This window comes from Spermophilus citellus, assembly GCF_964194105.1.
Source record: "Spermophilus citellus genome assembly, chromosome: 6".
NCBI lineage: Eukaryota > Metazoa > Chordata > Mammalia > Rodentia > Sciuridae > Spermophilus > Spermophilus citellus.
In genome coordinates this window covers 136022513-136035100 of record NC_138187.1, presented here as the reverse complement: position 1 = coordinate 136035100, position 12588 = coordinate 136022513, and the positions used below count along the sequence as shown (strand labels likewise).

The 12588-nt window shown below is 39.7% G+C and overlaps 1 long non-coding RNA gene across 2 annotated transcripts in view; it reads right to left on the bottom strand.

Annotated features, from left to right (window-relative positions):
* Positions 1-12588, bottom strand: part of LOC308652183 — a 188100-nt gene that overhangs the window by 18897 nt on the left and 156615 nt on the right. For both annotated transcript variants that reach the window (XR_014022752.1, XR_014022753.1), the window contains exon 2: positions 3676-3838. This is a non-coding gene — a long non-coding RNA (uncharacterized lncRNA). The remainder of the gene's footprint in view (positions 1-3675; positions 3839-12588) is intronic.

Sequence of the window (12588 nt, the reverse complement as noted above, 5' to 3'; positions counted from 1 at the left end):
TCCAGGACCTTGAAGGATTTCAGAAAGAATCCGTTTTCCATCTTGCAGAGACCAGTCTAGCTCTAAAGCTTGAGTATATGAGGAAAGGACAGGGGCCCTCAGTCTCTATTTAGTTCAGGATAGGAAACAAACATATTTTTAAACAAACAAGCAGTTCATATGGACTAGACAGCATCAATAGTATACCCAGTAAATAGGATGGAATACAATTCACATATCAATGATTTGCAAAGATTCATCCACAATCACTTGCAAAAAAGAGTTAGAATATTCTAACACAATTAATTTACTTTGTGAAACGGTAAGGGTAAATTCAAAATAATGTCTGCCCTAAAAGTCACAAATTTTAAATGGAAAACTAAAATCAAGGAAGACAAAGTCCAGCATGGTGGTACATGCCTGTAATCCCAACAATCTGGGAGCCTGAGACAGGAGGATTGAAAGTTTAAGGCCAAGGGTTGGGGTTGTGGCTCAGCGGTAGAGTGCTTGCCTCACATGCGTGAGGCACTGGGTTTGATCCTCAGCACATTAAAAAAATAAATAAACTAAAAATATTGTGTCCGTCTACAACTCAAAAAGTATTTTGAAAGAAAGTTTAAGGCCAGCCTCAGTAACTTAGCAAGACCCTGTCTCAAAATTTTAAAAGCTGGGAATGTAGCTCAGTGGTAGAGCATCCCTGGGCTCAATCCCCAATACTAATAAATAAAGTAAAATAAGCTCAGAGGAGATGTGGAATGGTAACTTTTTGACTGCTTTCTGTGCTGCTAGGTAAAGACAACCTATGTGAGCAGGCCCCAGGAAGGAAGGTGGGGCCGTCTGCAGTTTTCTGTGATCACGGAGCATGCGCACTGTTGGCTAAATCCTACAAAGCCCCTCAGGTAATTCTGTGCCACCAAAACTGTGCTGACTCGTGTTATGGCTTGAATTCCTGTGAATTTCAGTGTCAAGCATTTATATGAGGGTTAATAATTCTGATTTCTAAGACTGAAATCTGCCTCCCAAATTGGAAGTGATAGAAACAAATTCTGCTTCATAAACAGAGAAAAGAATAAAATGAACTGGCAGGAGGACGGTCAATATCCCGAGGCAGTGCAATTTGTCTGCCTCAGACAGGGGCAGCCTTGGGACAGGGAGGCCCAGAGGCTCAATCAGAAACCACTGTGTGGCCTTCGTGTCAAAAAGCCCGGCCACCCTGGGCTTGGGTCCAATAGGGTAAGAATCGTACTGCAGAGAGAAGTCTAAATAAACATTAGTCTGATTAAGAAATCAGACATGCACATCAATGATAAGCAATTTTTAATATGGAAAGACCCGAGCACTACCCCAAGCATACTGTTTTCTCTTGTGTTGAGGTCAGTAGAATTCCAAGTCGCACTTGCAATCTATGCAAATCAAACAATCATAAAAGGAGTCACCACACTTGTAAAGACCACAACAGCTCCTATTTGCCTGGTACCTTAATCTACTCTAATGAATTAATTTTACCAGTTAATTTGATTTGCCCCTCATAATAATCTGGAATAAGCCAGACAGGAGGGATTGTCCACCCACTTTACAGAGGAGAAAACTGATGTCGGAAGAAAAGAAACTGGCACCAAATCACACAAAGGTAATAGACTTTTTTTTTTTATTCCTTAGAGGTGGCTATGTGTGACACTGTTGTTTGTTTTGGTTTGGGTTTTGTTTTTGTTTTGTTTCTATCCTGGGGATGGAACCCGGGGGGCGTCTCACATGCTGTCCAAGTGCTCTATCTCTGAGCTGCATCCCCAGCCCCCTCAATACTCAGTTCTTAAGAAATTAGAGGGCACATTCTCACTCTTTCAAGCCAAGTTTGTGCTTTCAAAATGTAAACATATTCATGCCACCAAAAAATTTGGCAATTTTTAACTTGTGTTTTCCCACAGGTGGCAGTTCCTGCTTAGATTAATTGGCTTCCACACTCCCGAAAGCCATTTCCTTTCTGAATCACAGCACAGTTGGCAATAGATAATAAACAATTTAGAGAACCATATAAAAACACAGCCATCTGTGCTAGAAAATAAGCACGGTGGAATTCGAGGAACCCAGCACAATAGAAAGAACAAGGCCTGGGCTGGGGGTGACATGGCACAGGGTTCCATGTGCCAGTAGGGTCCCCTGAAGATAGGCCAGGTCTCACGGGAGCCCAGCTTCACTATGGCCGACCGGCAGGTGTGAGGACAGAGAGGGGCGCCTGGGGGCTCTTGTTTCTCCACAGCCTCAGGGGCTTCCACGATGGCCTCCTTTCTCGGCCTTTGCCACTGAACCTTCTAGAACTGCCTGTCCATACCTGGCACTCCCTGAATCCTCACAGTTTTTTTCCCCAACATTTTATTATTATTTTTTAAATAATAACCAATTGAACCAATGTTGTTGTTGTTTTTTTTTTTTACCAAAAATTTTATTAGTCCATTAGAGTTGTACGTAATGGTGGGATTTGTTAATATATTCATATATGCACAAAATATAACAATATAATTTGGCTAATATCACTCCCCAGCACTTTCCCCTGAATCTTTATATTTATCAAGGTGTTCCTTTTTCTCTCTGGTCTTCGCTGAAATCCCAGGTTCCAGGACTCCACCTTCCCAATGGTCCCCACCGTCTGTTGTTAGTTTTATTTGTCAACTTGGCTGGGCTATTGTACCCAGTGGCTGAAACCCTGAGCTAACTGCTTCTGTGTAGTTAGTTATCTTGTAGATGGAATAAACATCTATAAGCATTTGATTTTCTATAAAGAGGTTACCCTCAATAGCGTGAGTGGGCCTCGTCCAATCAGCCAAAAGGTAAACACAAAAAGACATCAAGGACTAAACCCTGCATTCCTCCAAGCCTTGTCCTCAGCTAGGCTACACACACCCCTCAAAGAAGCTTCTCCAGTGAGGGTCAGAATGACTGAGAAGGCAACAGAGGGCGTTTTTGGGCTTGGGAAAGGATGAGTAAGTAAAGAGCTGAAAGTGTCAATGAGGGGCTCACACACACACACACACACACACACACACACACACACAGATCTATTTTAAGCAGTGGCTGAATGGCTCATGCAATCATGGAGGCTGGTGAGAGGGAAATTTGTGGGGCAGGCTGGCAGACCAGAAACCCAGTCCTCTACAAACTTAATCACTAATCATCCTTCACTAAAGAAGATTTCAGTCCCTAGATTGCCAGTTTCTGGCTCTGCAGCCACTGTCTCAATTACCTTCAGATGCATACACTTTTTCACCAGTACTGGTCCAACACCACATATCTATGGGGCTTTTTATTTTATTTATTTATTGGTACTGGGGACTAAACCCAGTGGCATTTGACCATTGAGCCACGTTCCAGTCCTTTTTATTTTATTTTATTTTATTTTATTTTATTTTTGAGACAGGGTCTCACTAAATTGCCGAGGATGGTTTTGAACTCGTGATTTTCCTGCCTCAGCCTCCCGAGCCACTGGGATTATAGGTGTGCACCACGGCACCTGGCGACTCATTTTTTTAATATTATCACTTAAACATCTAAAATACAGTCAGTCCAGATTCAATGGCATGGTCTTCCCAGGACTCCCTGTTATTTTCAGGGGTTCCCAAGTTCAATATGTGACACAACCATCCATTTTTTAATATGTAATTCAAGATCAAACTTGGAAGTCTCTAAACTTCCCTCTCATACCTTCATTTCCGATTCATCATAAAGTCCTCTAGATTTTATTTCATAAATTTCTCTCAAATATGTCTGTCTGTCCTCATCTCTTCACCCTATTCAGACCACCATGAGAGAAAGTCCTTTAGTTCACCATTAGTAGAAATGTAGATTGGTGTTGTCGTCAGAGGTTCTGCAAAAAAAAAAAAAAAAAAAAAAGTAAAAATAGAATGACTACATGGTCTAGCAATCCCACCTGTGGACATACTCTCAAAGGAGATGAAACCATGACATCTGCTGTCCCATTTTCATTGCATCATTAGTCACAATACTCAAGATACAGAAACCAGGATGTTGAGGGACACATCTGCTGGGCACAAATAAATAAAAAAACTGGTGTATGCCTACAGTGCCATATTATTCAGACTTAATAAAGGAGATCCTTCCATTTGCCCCAACATGGAAGAACCCAGGACATTATACCAAGTGAAGTAAGCCAGATACAGAAAGCAAAATCACATGATCTCACATGTTGAATCTTAAAAAAAAAAAATCAAATACACAGAAATAGGGCTGGGGATGTGGCTCAAGCGGTAGCGCGCTCGCCTGGCATGCATGCGGCCCGGGTTCAATCCTCAGCACCACATACAAACAAAGATGTTGTGTCCGCCGAGAACTAAAAAATAAATAAAAACTCTCTCTCTCTCTCTCTCTCTCTCTCTAAATAAATAAATAAATAAATAAATAAATACACAGAAATAACAGAGATAGGAAATGAAACAGTGTTTACCTGGGAGACAGGGAATGGCCAGGGGCGGTTTCAGAGGATGCAAAGTAGCAGGTATGTAGGTGAACAAGTCTAGGATTCAGCGTACGACATGAGGACCGTCAATAATGTGTTGTATTGGGGATTTTACTAAATGAATAGGTTTTAGCTGTTAACTGCTAATTGATTCACCACAGCAACCATTTCCCAATTTTTGTGTATCTCATATGTCATATTGTATACCTGTAATCTACACAATAAAATTCATTTTTTAAATAAAAATGTTTAGGATCAGGGGTATAGCTCAGTGGTGGAGTGCTTGCCCAGCATCTACAAAGCCTTAGGTTCCATCCCTAGCACTACACACAAAATAATAATAATAATAATAATAATAATAATAATAATAATAATAATAAATTTCAACAAATTTAAAGAAAGGGTTAGAGAGGGAGCTTTGGAGTTTGTGAATTAAGAAAAAAGGAAAATCAAATTATATGCCATTTTCCAGACATTCCACGCAACCTCAATTTTATAGAAAGATGGGAGCTGTAAGTATGGATGCTTCCTCTAAGTCCTGTGGCTTCCATTCACTTGCCTAGTAACTAACAAACCTCAAACTAGAGGCTTCCGTTGGCTTAATATGTAATTCAGAATCTTTTTTTAAAAAAAACCTCTTTTTTTATATATATTTTTTTAGTTGGACACAATATCTTTATTTATTTATTTTTATGTGGTGCTGAGGATCAAACCTGTTAGAGTCTGTAAACAAGTCTGGATGGCGCCTGGCATATTGCCAGAGGGAGTGGTTTATGAAGTAATGCCCGCGAGCCATTAAGTGTGGAGATTCCTTATTGGTTGACTGATGTATCTAGTTTATGTTAATTAAGATAAGCTGTGTGGAATGTATAAATACCACTCCTGTCCTACAATAAACGGCTCCCTCTCCTGCTATATCAACGTACACAAGTTGTTCGTGTCCCCCCCACCCCCTTATTTTGCTGCAGCCAGACTGCTGCATGAACCCAGGGCCTCACACATGCTAGGCGAGTGCTCTACCACTGAGCTGCAACTCCAGCCCCTTAAAATCTCTTTATGTCTTCTAAAAAGAAGGAGGGGGACTGGGCATGGTGGCACATGCCTATAATCCCAGTGACTCAGGTGGCTGAGGCAGGAGGATCGTGAGTTCAAAGCCAGCCTCAACAATTTAGCAAGGCCCTAAACAATTTAGTGAGACCTCTGTCTCTAAAAAAATATACAAAAGGGCAGGGAAGTGGCACTCGGCACTCGATTAAATCAGCAGTTAAGCACCTCTGGATTAAATCCCTGGTGTCAAAAACAAAAAAAAAAGGAGTAAACAAAATACAGTTCCTGCTTTTGAGGAGCTCACACCTGGCCAGAGAGAAAGACAGGTAATGGGAACATTATAACAAGGTGAAGAAAGAACCACAGAACACAGGAGAGGGGACTTACTCCACCAACACGCAGAGGAAACAGACTCACAGAAGGGACAGGCAAACTGGACTTTGAAGAGCAAATAGCAGTCCACTGGGCAGAAGGTGTGGCCAGTACAGACACCGGTGTGCAAGAAGGCACGGAGGTGTCACAGGGGTGTAAGATGACAGGGAGTGATTGGAGATGAGGCTAGAAAAGTAATTGAGGATGGACATGCAAGGTCGCGCTATGCAGGAGTCAGTCTAAGGAGTGTGCAATCTCTTCTCCAAGCAACCTGAATCCTGGAAGGTTTTTTGGACAGGGAAGCTGCACGTGCCAAGCTGTGTTCTAGAAAGATCAAGCTGGCAGCAGCACTGAGGACCAAATAAAGTGGGAGGGACTAGAGGCAGAGGTCAGCTAAGCTACTGCAACTGTGTAGGTCCAAAAGAGACCAGGATAAAAATGAGCCAGAGGGCGGTGGCCACAGGAGAAGGTAAAGATGGGCAGGCTCCAGAAAACTTTTGGATGAGGTTGGGTCTGAAGAATCCACATAAATCAATCTCTGGTCTGTAGATTCGGTGGCTAAATCCATATGCATACTACAAGGCTCATTTTGTAGATGAGATGTCACAGAAGCATTTTACAGCTTGTCCTCTGCTGGTTCAGACCCGAAGACCTTAAAGAATTCATGTGATCTTTCCTCTTGACACCAGCGTATTTTTTAATTTTTCATGTCTTCGTTTTATTAATTTATTATTTTTATGTGGGGCTGAGGATCAAACCCAGTACCTCACATGTGCCAGGAAGGTGCCTACCACTGAGCCACAAACCCAGTCTCACCAGTGTATTCTTAAACCTCACAATGGTTCCTGGAACACTGGGTTCATAGTGTGAAACAGCTGTAATGACTCGGGATAAGATTCATGCCATTTTTATAAACAGAAAGTTAACTGAGGGGTGTGATACTAGGAAACAGAAGAGAGACACAGGATCTTTCCAGAATGTGGACAGTCTGGCCCTTAAACCAGAGCCCGAAGGTTAACCTACATTCTCTCTTTTTTTGTTCAAATGTTGCAATTTCCTTGTCATTTAGATATATAACTAGGATTTATTCACTTCACTTTTTTGTTTTGTTGTTTTTTTGTAATGGACATTTAGCACAGGGGCACTTTATCACTAAGCTACATCCTCACCCCTTTTTTAATTGCTGAGGCTGGCTTTGAACTTGTAATCCTCCTGCCTCAGCCTCCTGAGTCACTGGTATTATAGTTGTGTGCCACTTGCCTAGAACACTTCACTATTTCTGAGAAGAACAAAAATTGGTAAGTTTATTCCAAGAAAGAGGGCTCAGAATAAATTACAGTCCAGATCCATGTGTCATGTAGAGTTCAGTTAAGCAGGACCAGTTACGGGGTCCACAGGGTCAAGTGGATGGTATGTATGCCTGGCATAGACACGCTATACGAGGCTTAACAAAAATCAAAGACCTGGACTCAAGATTCTGCATGAGAAGCGGCAGTAAGAAATCCATCTGAAGCCAAGAAAAAAGGCCTAAGAATGAAACCAGCCCTGCCAACATCTTGATCTTGAACTTCAAGCCTCTCAAATTGTGAAAAATTATATTTCTATTGTTTAATCCTCCCAATCTGTGTTGTTTTATAATGGCACCATAAAAAACTAACCCAGCTGTCATTTTTAATCCCTCCCTGACTGTCCACATCAGCCCACAGTGTGTAGACTGATGCCGTCCACTGATGATGCCATCCACTGGTCAGTCTCAAACTAACAGACCTCACCATAGTGCAACACACTACAGCACACGGAATCACTTTATAGTGGCATACTTTATTTATTTATTTAGTGGTGCTGGGGATCCCCAGGGCCTCACACAAGCCAGGCAAGTGTTTTACCACTGAGTTACATCCACAGCAATTTTTTATTTCTTTTATTTATTTATTTATTTTTATTTTGAGACAGAGTCTTACTAAGTTGCAGAGGGCTGGCCTCTAACTTGTGATATTCCTGCCTCAGTCTCCTGAGTCACTGAGATGATAAGTGTGTGCCATTGTGCCCGGCACAATGACATCCTTTTATACATATTCCCATTAAATAATAGACCAAACTTCCATCTTTAAAAAAGGTATTTAAAAGGCTTGTAAAAGAAAGAAGAGTACACAATTCCTCTTATTTAGGTTCCCACGGACCTCCTATCAATAGCTCCTTTGCTTTGACTTACCTGACAATGAATCATTTCCTTCTGCCTTTGGTCTGTTCTTTGTTTGATGTGAAGGCCTGCCAGTATCTAGGTAACCAGGTTGTTGTTAATCAATGGTAGATTTCAGTGGTCAGCATCATCATAAATCTGGCCACTGGATTTGAGGGGCGTGGAAGTTTCCAAAAGCAAGATTTTTACGAACTTTCTTCAGCATTTTTTTTTTTAGGCAGAAATATTCACTACCAAAATCCGAGGTCAGTGTTTTAGTCTTTGGTACTTTAACCTGGTCAAAGATGGACCCTAGAACAGGGCTTCACCCCTTGCTTATCCACCCTCAGCCTTTTCATTAGAAATCAGTTCTTATTTAAAATATTCCCTAGTTGCCATTCATTTCACAGAAAGTTAACTTCTGAAAGCAAGAACATTCTCATTAGTATTTAATAAGCCAATTCCAAATTGCCTTTAACTGAAATCAAAGGCACAATTCAATTTATTTGAACACAATTTCTTATGAATGTACTTGGGGAGAAGGTCAATAAAACAGGGCTGGCTGAATTTCCCTGTATCCATTCTGCTTTTCTTAGCCTGCACGGAAGTCAGGGACTTCCAAGTATTCAGACAGAATGTTCATCATTCCAATAATTAACTGCATATAACCTGGAAATGAAAAGGGGGAAAAAATAAAAGAACTCTCTTTTTTTTTATTGTTGGTCATTCAAAACATTACATAGTTCTTAATATATCATATTTCACAGTTTGATTGAAGTGGGTTATGAACTCCCATTTTTACCCCGTATACAGATTGCTGTATCACATCAGTTACACTTCCATTGATTTACATATTGCCATTCTAGTGACTGATGTATTCTGCTATCTATCCTATTCTCTACTATCCCCCCTCCCCTCCCCTCCCCTCCCCTCCCCTTTTCTCTTTCTACCCCCTCTACTGTAAATCATTTCTTCCACTTGTATTATTCTTCTCTTACCCCTCATTTCCTCTTATATGTAATTTTATAAAACCCTGAGGATCACCTTCCATTTCCATGTGATTTCCCTTCTCACTCCCTTTCCCTCCCACCTCTCATCCCTGTTTAATGTTAATCTTCTTCTCAAGCTCTTCGTCCCTACCCTGTCCTTGGTTACTCCCCTTATATCAAAGCAGTCATTTGGCATTTGTTTTCTAAGGATTGGCTAGCTTCACTTAGCATAATCTGCTCTAATGCCATCAATTTCCCTCCAAATTCTATGATTTTGTGATTTTTTAATGCAGAGTAATACTCCATTGTATATAAATGCCACATTTTTTTTATCCATTCATCTATTGAAGGGCATCTAGGTTGGTTCCACAATCTTGCTATCGTGAATTGTGCTGCTATGAACATCGATGTAGCAGTGTCCCTGTAGCATGCTCTTATTAGGTCTTTAGGGAATAGACCGAGAAGGGGAATAGCTGGGTCAAATGGTGGTTCCATTCCCAGCTTTCCAAGAAATCTCCATACTGCTTTCCAAATTGGCTGCACCAATTTGCAGTCCCACCAACAATGAACAAGTGTACCCTTTTCCCCGAATCCTCTCCAGCACTTGTTGTTGTTGGACTTCATAATGGCTGCCAATCTTACTGGAGTGAGATGGTATCTTAGGGTGGTTTTGATTTGCATTTCTCTGACTGCTAGCGATGGTGAGCATTTTTTCATGTACTTGTTGATTGATTGTATGTCCTCCTCTGAGAAGTGTCTGTTCAGGTTCTTGGCCCATTTGTTGATTGGGTTATTTGTTATCTTATTGTCTAATTTTTTGAGTTCTTTGTATACTCTGGATATTAGGGCTCTATCTGAAGTGTGTGGAGTAAAGATTTGTTCCCAGGATGTAGGCTCCCTGTTTACCTCTCTTATTGTTTCTCTTGCTGAGAAAAAACTTTTTAGTTTGAGTAAGTCCCATTTGTTGATTCTAGTTGTTAACTCTTGCGCTATGGGTGTCCTATTGAGGAATTTGGAGCCCGACCCCACAGTATGTAGATCATACCCAACTTTTTCTTCTATCAGATGCCGTGTCTCTGATTTAATATCAAGCTCCTTGATCCATTTTGAGTTAACTTTTGTGCATGGCGAGAGAAAGGGATTCAGTTTCATTTTGATGCAAAGATTTCCAGTTTTCCCAGCACCATTTGTTGAAGATGCTATCCTTCCTCCATTGCATGCTTTTAGCCCCTTTATCAAATATAAGATAGTTGTAGTTTTGTGGATTGGTTACTATGTCCTCTATTCTGTACCATCGGTCCACCCGCCTGTTTTGGTACCAGTACCATGCTGTTTTTGTTACTATTGCTTTGTAGTACAGTTTGAACTCTGGTATCGATATACCACCTGATTCACCTTTCCTACTTAGAATTGTTTTTGCTATTCTGGGTCTTTTATTTTTCCAGATGAATTTCATGATTGCTTTCTCTATTTCTACAAGAAATGCCGTTGGGATTTTGATTGGCACTGCATTAAACCTATAGAGAACTTTTGGTAATATCGCCATTTTGATGATGTTAGTTCTGCCTATCCATGAACAGGGTATATTTTTCCATCTTCTAAGATCTTCTTCTATTTCTCTCTTTAGGGTTCTGTAGTTTTCATTGTATAAGTCTTTCTCCTCTTTTGTTAGGTTAATTCCCAAGTATTTTATTTTTTTTGAGGATATTGTGAATGGGGTGGTTGTCCTCATTTCCATTTCAGAAGATTTGTTGCTGATATACAGAAATGCCTTTGATTTATGCGTGTTGATTTTATATCCTGCCACTTTGCTGAATTCATTTATTAGGTCTAGTAGTTTCTTTGTAGACCCTTTTGGGTCTGCAGTTCTTAACATTTTATTATGGAAAACTTCAAACACTTATAACCTCTTAGCATTGTAATATATTTATTTTATGTCTTGTCTGTGTATCATATATGCATGTGCATATAAACATGTATATACACACATGCATATAGGAAAACAAAGATTACATATTAAAGTTTTTTTTCAGGTTTTTTTTTTTTTTGTTAGTACTAATCTTTTCATGACTTGCCTTTGCCTTTCAGATCAAATCCAGCTCTAATAGTTTCTTTGTAGACCCTTTTGGGTCTGCTAGGTATAGAATCATGTCATCTGCAAATAGCGATAATTTAAGTTCTTCTTTTCCTATTTTTATGCCTTTAATTTCTTTCATCTGTCTAATTGCTCTGGCCAGTGTTTTGAGGACTATGTTGAACAGAAGTGGTGAGAGAGGGTATCCCTGTCTTGTTCCAGATTTTAGAGGGAATGCCTTCAATTTTTCTCCATTCAGAATGATGCTGGCCTATGGCTTATCATAGATTGCTTTTACAATGTTGAGATATGATCCTGTTATCCCTAATTTTTCTAGAGTTTTGAACATAAAGGGATGCTGTACTTTGTCGAATGCTTTTTCTGCATCTATCGAGATGATCATATGGTTCTTATTTTTAAGTCTATTGATGTGGTGAATAACATTTATTGATTTCCGTATATTGAACCAGCCTTGCATCCCAGGGATGAATCCTACTTGATCATGGTGTATAATTTTTTTGATATGTTTTTGAATCCGATTCGCCAGAATTTTATTGAGGATTTTTGCATCTAGGTTCATTAGAGATATTGGTCTGTAGTTTTCTTTCTTTGAAGTGTCTCTGTCTGGTTTAGGCATCAGGGTGATGTTGGCCTCGTAGAATGTATTTGGAAGTTCTCCCTCTTTTTCTATTTCCTGAAATAGCTTGAAACGTATTGGTGTTAGTTCCTCTTTAAAGGTTTTGTAAAACTCTGCTGTATACCCATCCGGTCCTGGGCTTTTCTTAGTTGGTAGTCTTTTGATGGTTTCTTCTATTTCCTCTATTGTTATTGGTCTGTTTAGGTTGTCTATATCCTCCTGACTCAATCTGGGCAGATCATATGACTTAAGAAATTTATCGATGCCTTCACTATCTTCTATTTTATTGGAGTATAAGGATTCAAAATAATTTCTGATTATCTTCTGTATTTCTGAAGTGTCTGTTGTGATATTGCCTTTTTCATCCCGTATGCTAGTAATTTGAGTTCTCTCTCTTCTTCTCTTCATCAGCATGGCTAAAACTCTGTCGATTTTATTTATTTTTTCAAAGAACCAACTTTTAGTTTTGTCAATTTTTTCAATTGTTTCTTTTGTTTCAATTTCATTAATTTCAGCTCTGATTTTAATTATTTCTTGCCTTCTACTTCTTTTGCTGTTGTTTTGCTCTTCTTTTTCTAGGATTTTGAGATGAATTATGAGATCATTTATTTGTTGGTTTTTTCTTTTTTTAAGGAATGAACTCCAAGCAATGAATTTTCCTCTTAGAACTGCTTTCAATGTGTCCCATAGATTCTGATATGTTGTGTCTGTGTTTTCTTTTAACTCTAAGAAGTTTTTAATTTCCTCCTTGAAGTCTTCTAAAACCCATTGATCATTCAGTAACCTATTGTTCATTCTCCAAGTGATGCATGATTTTTCCTTCATTCTTTTATCGTTGATTTT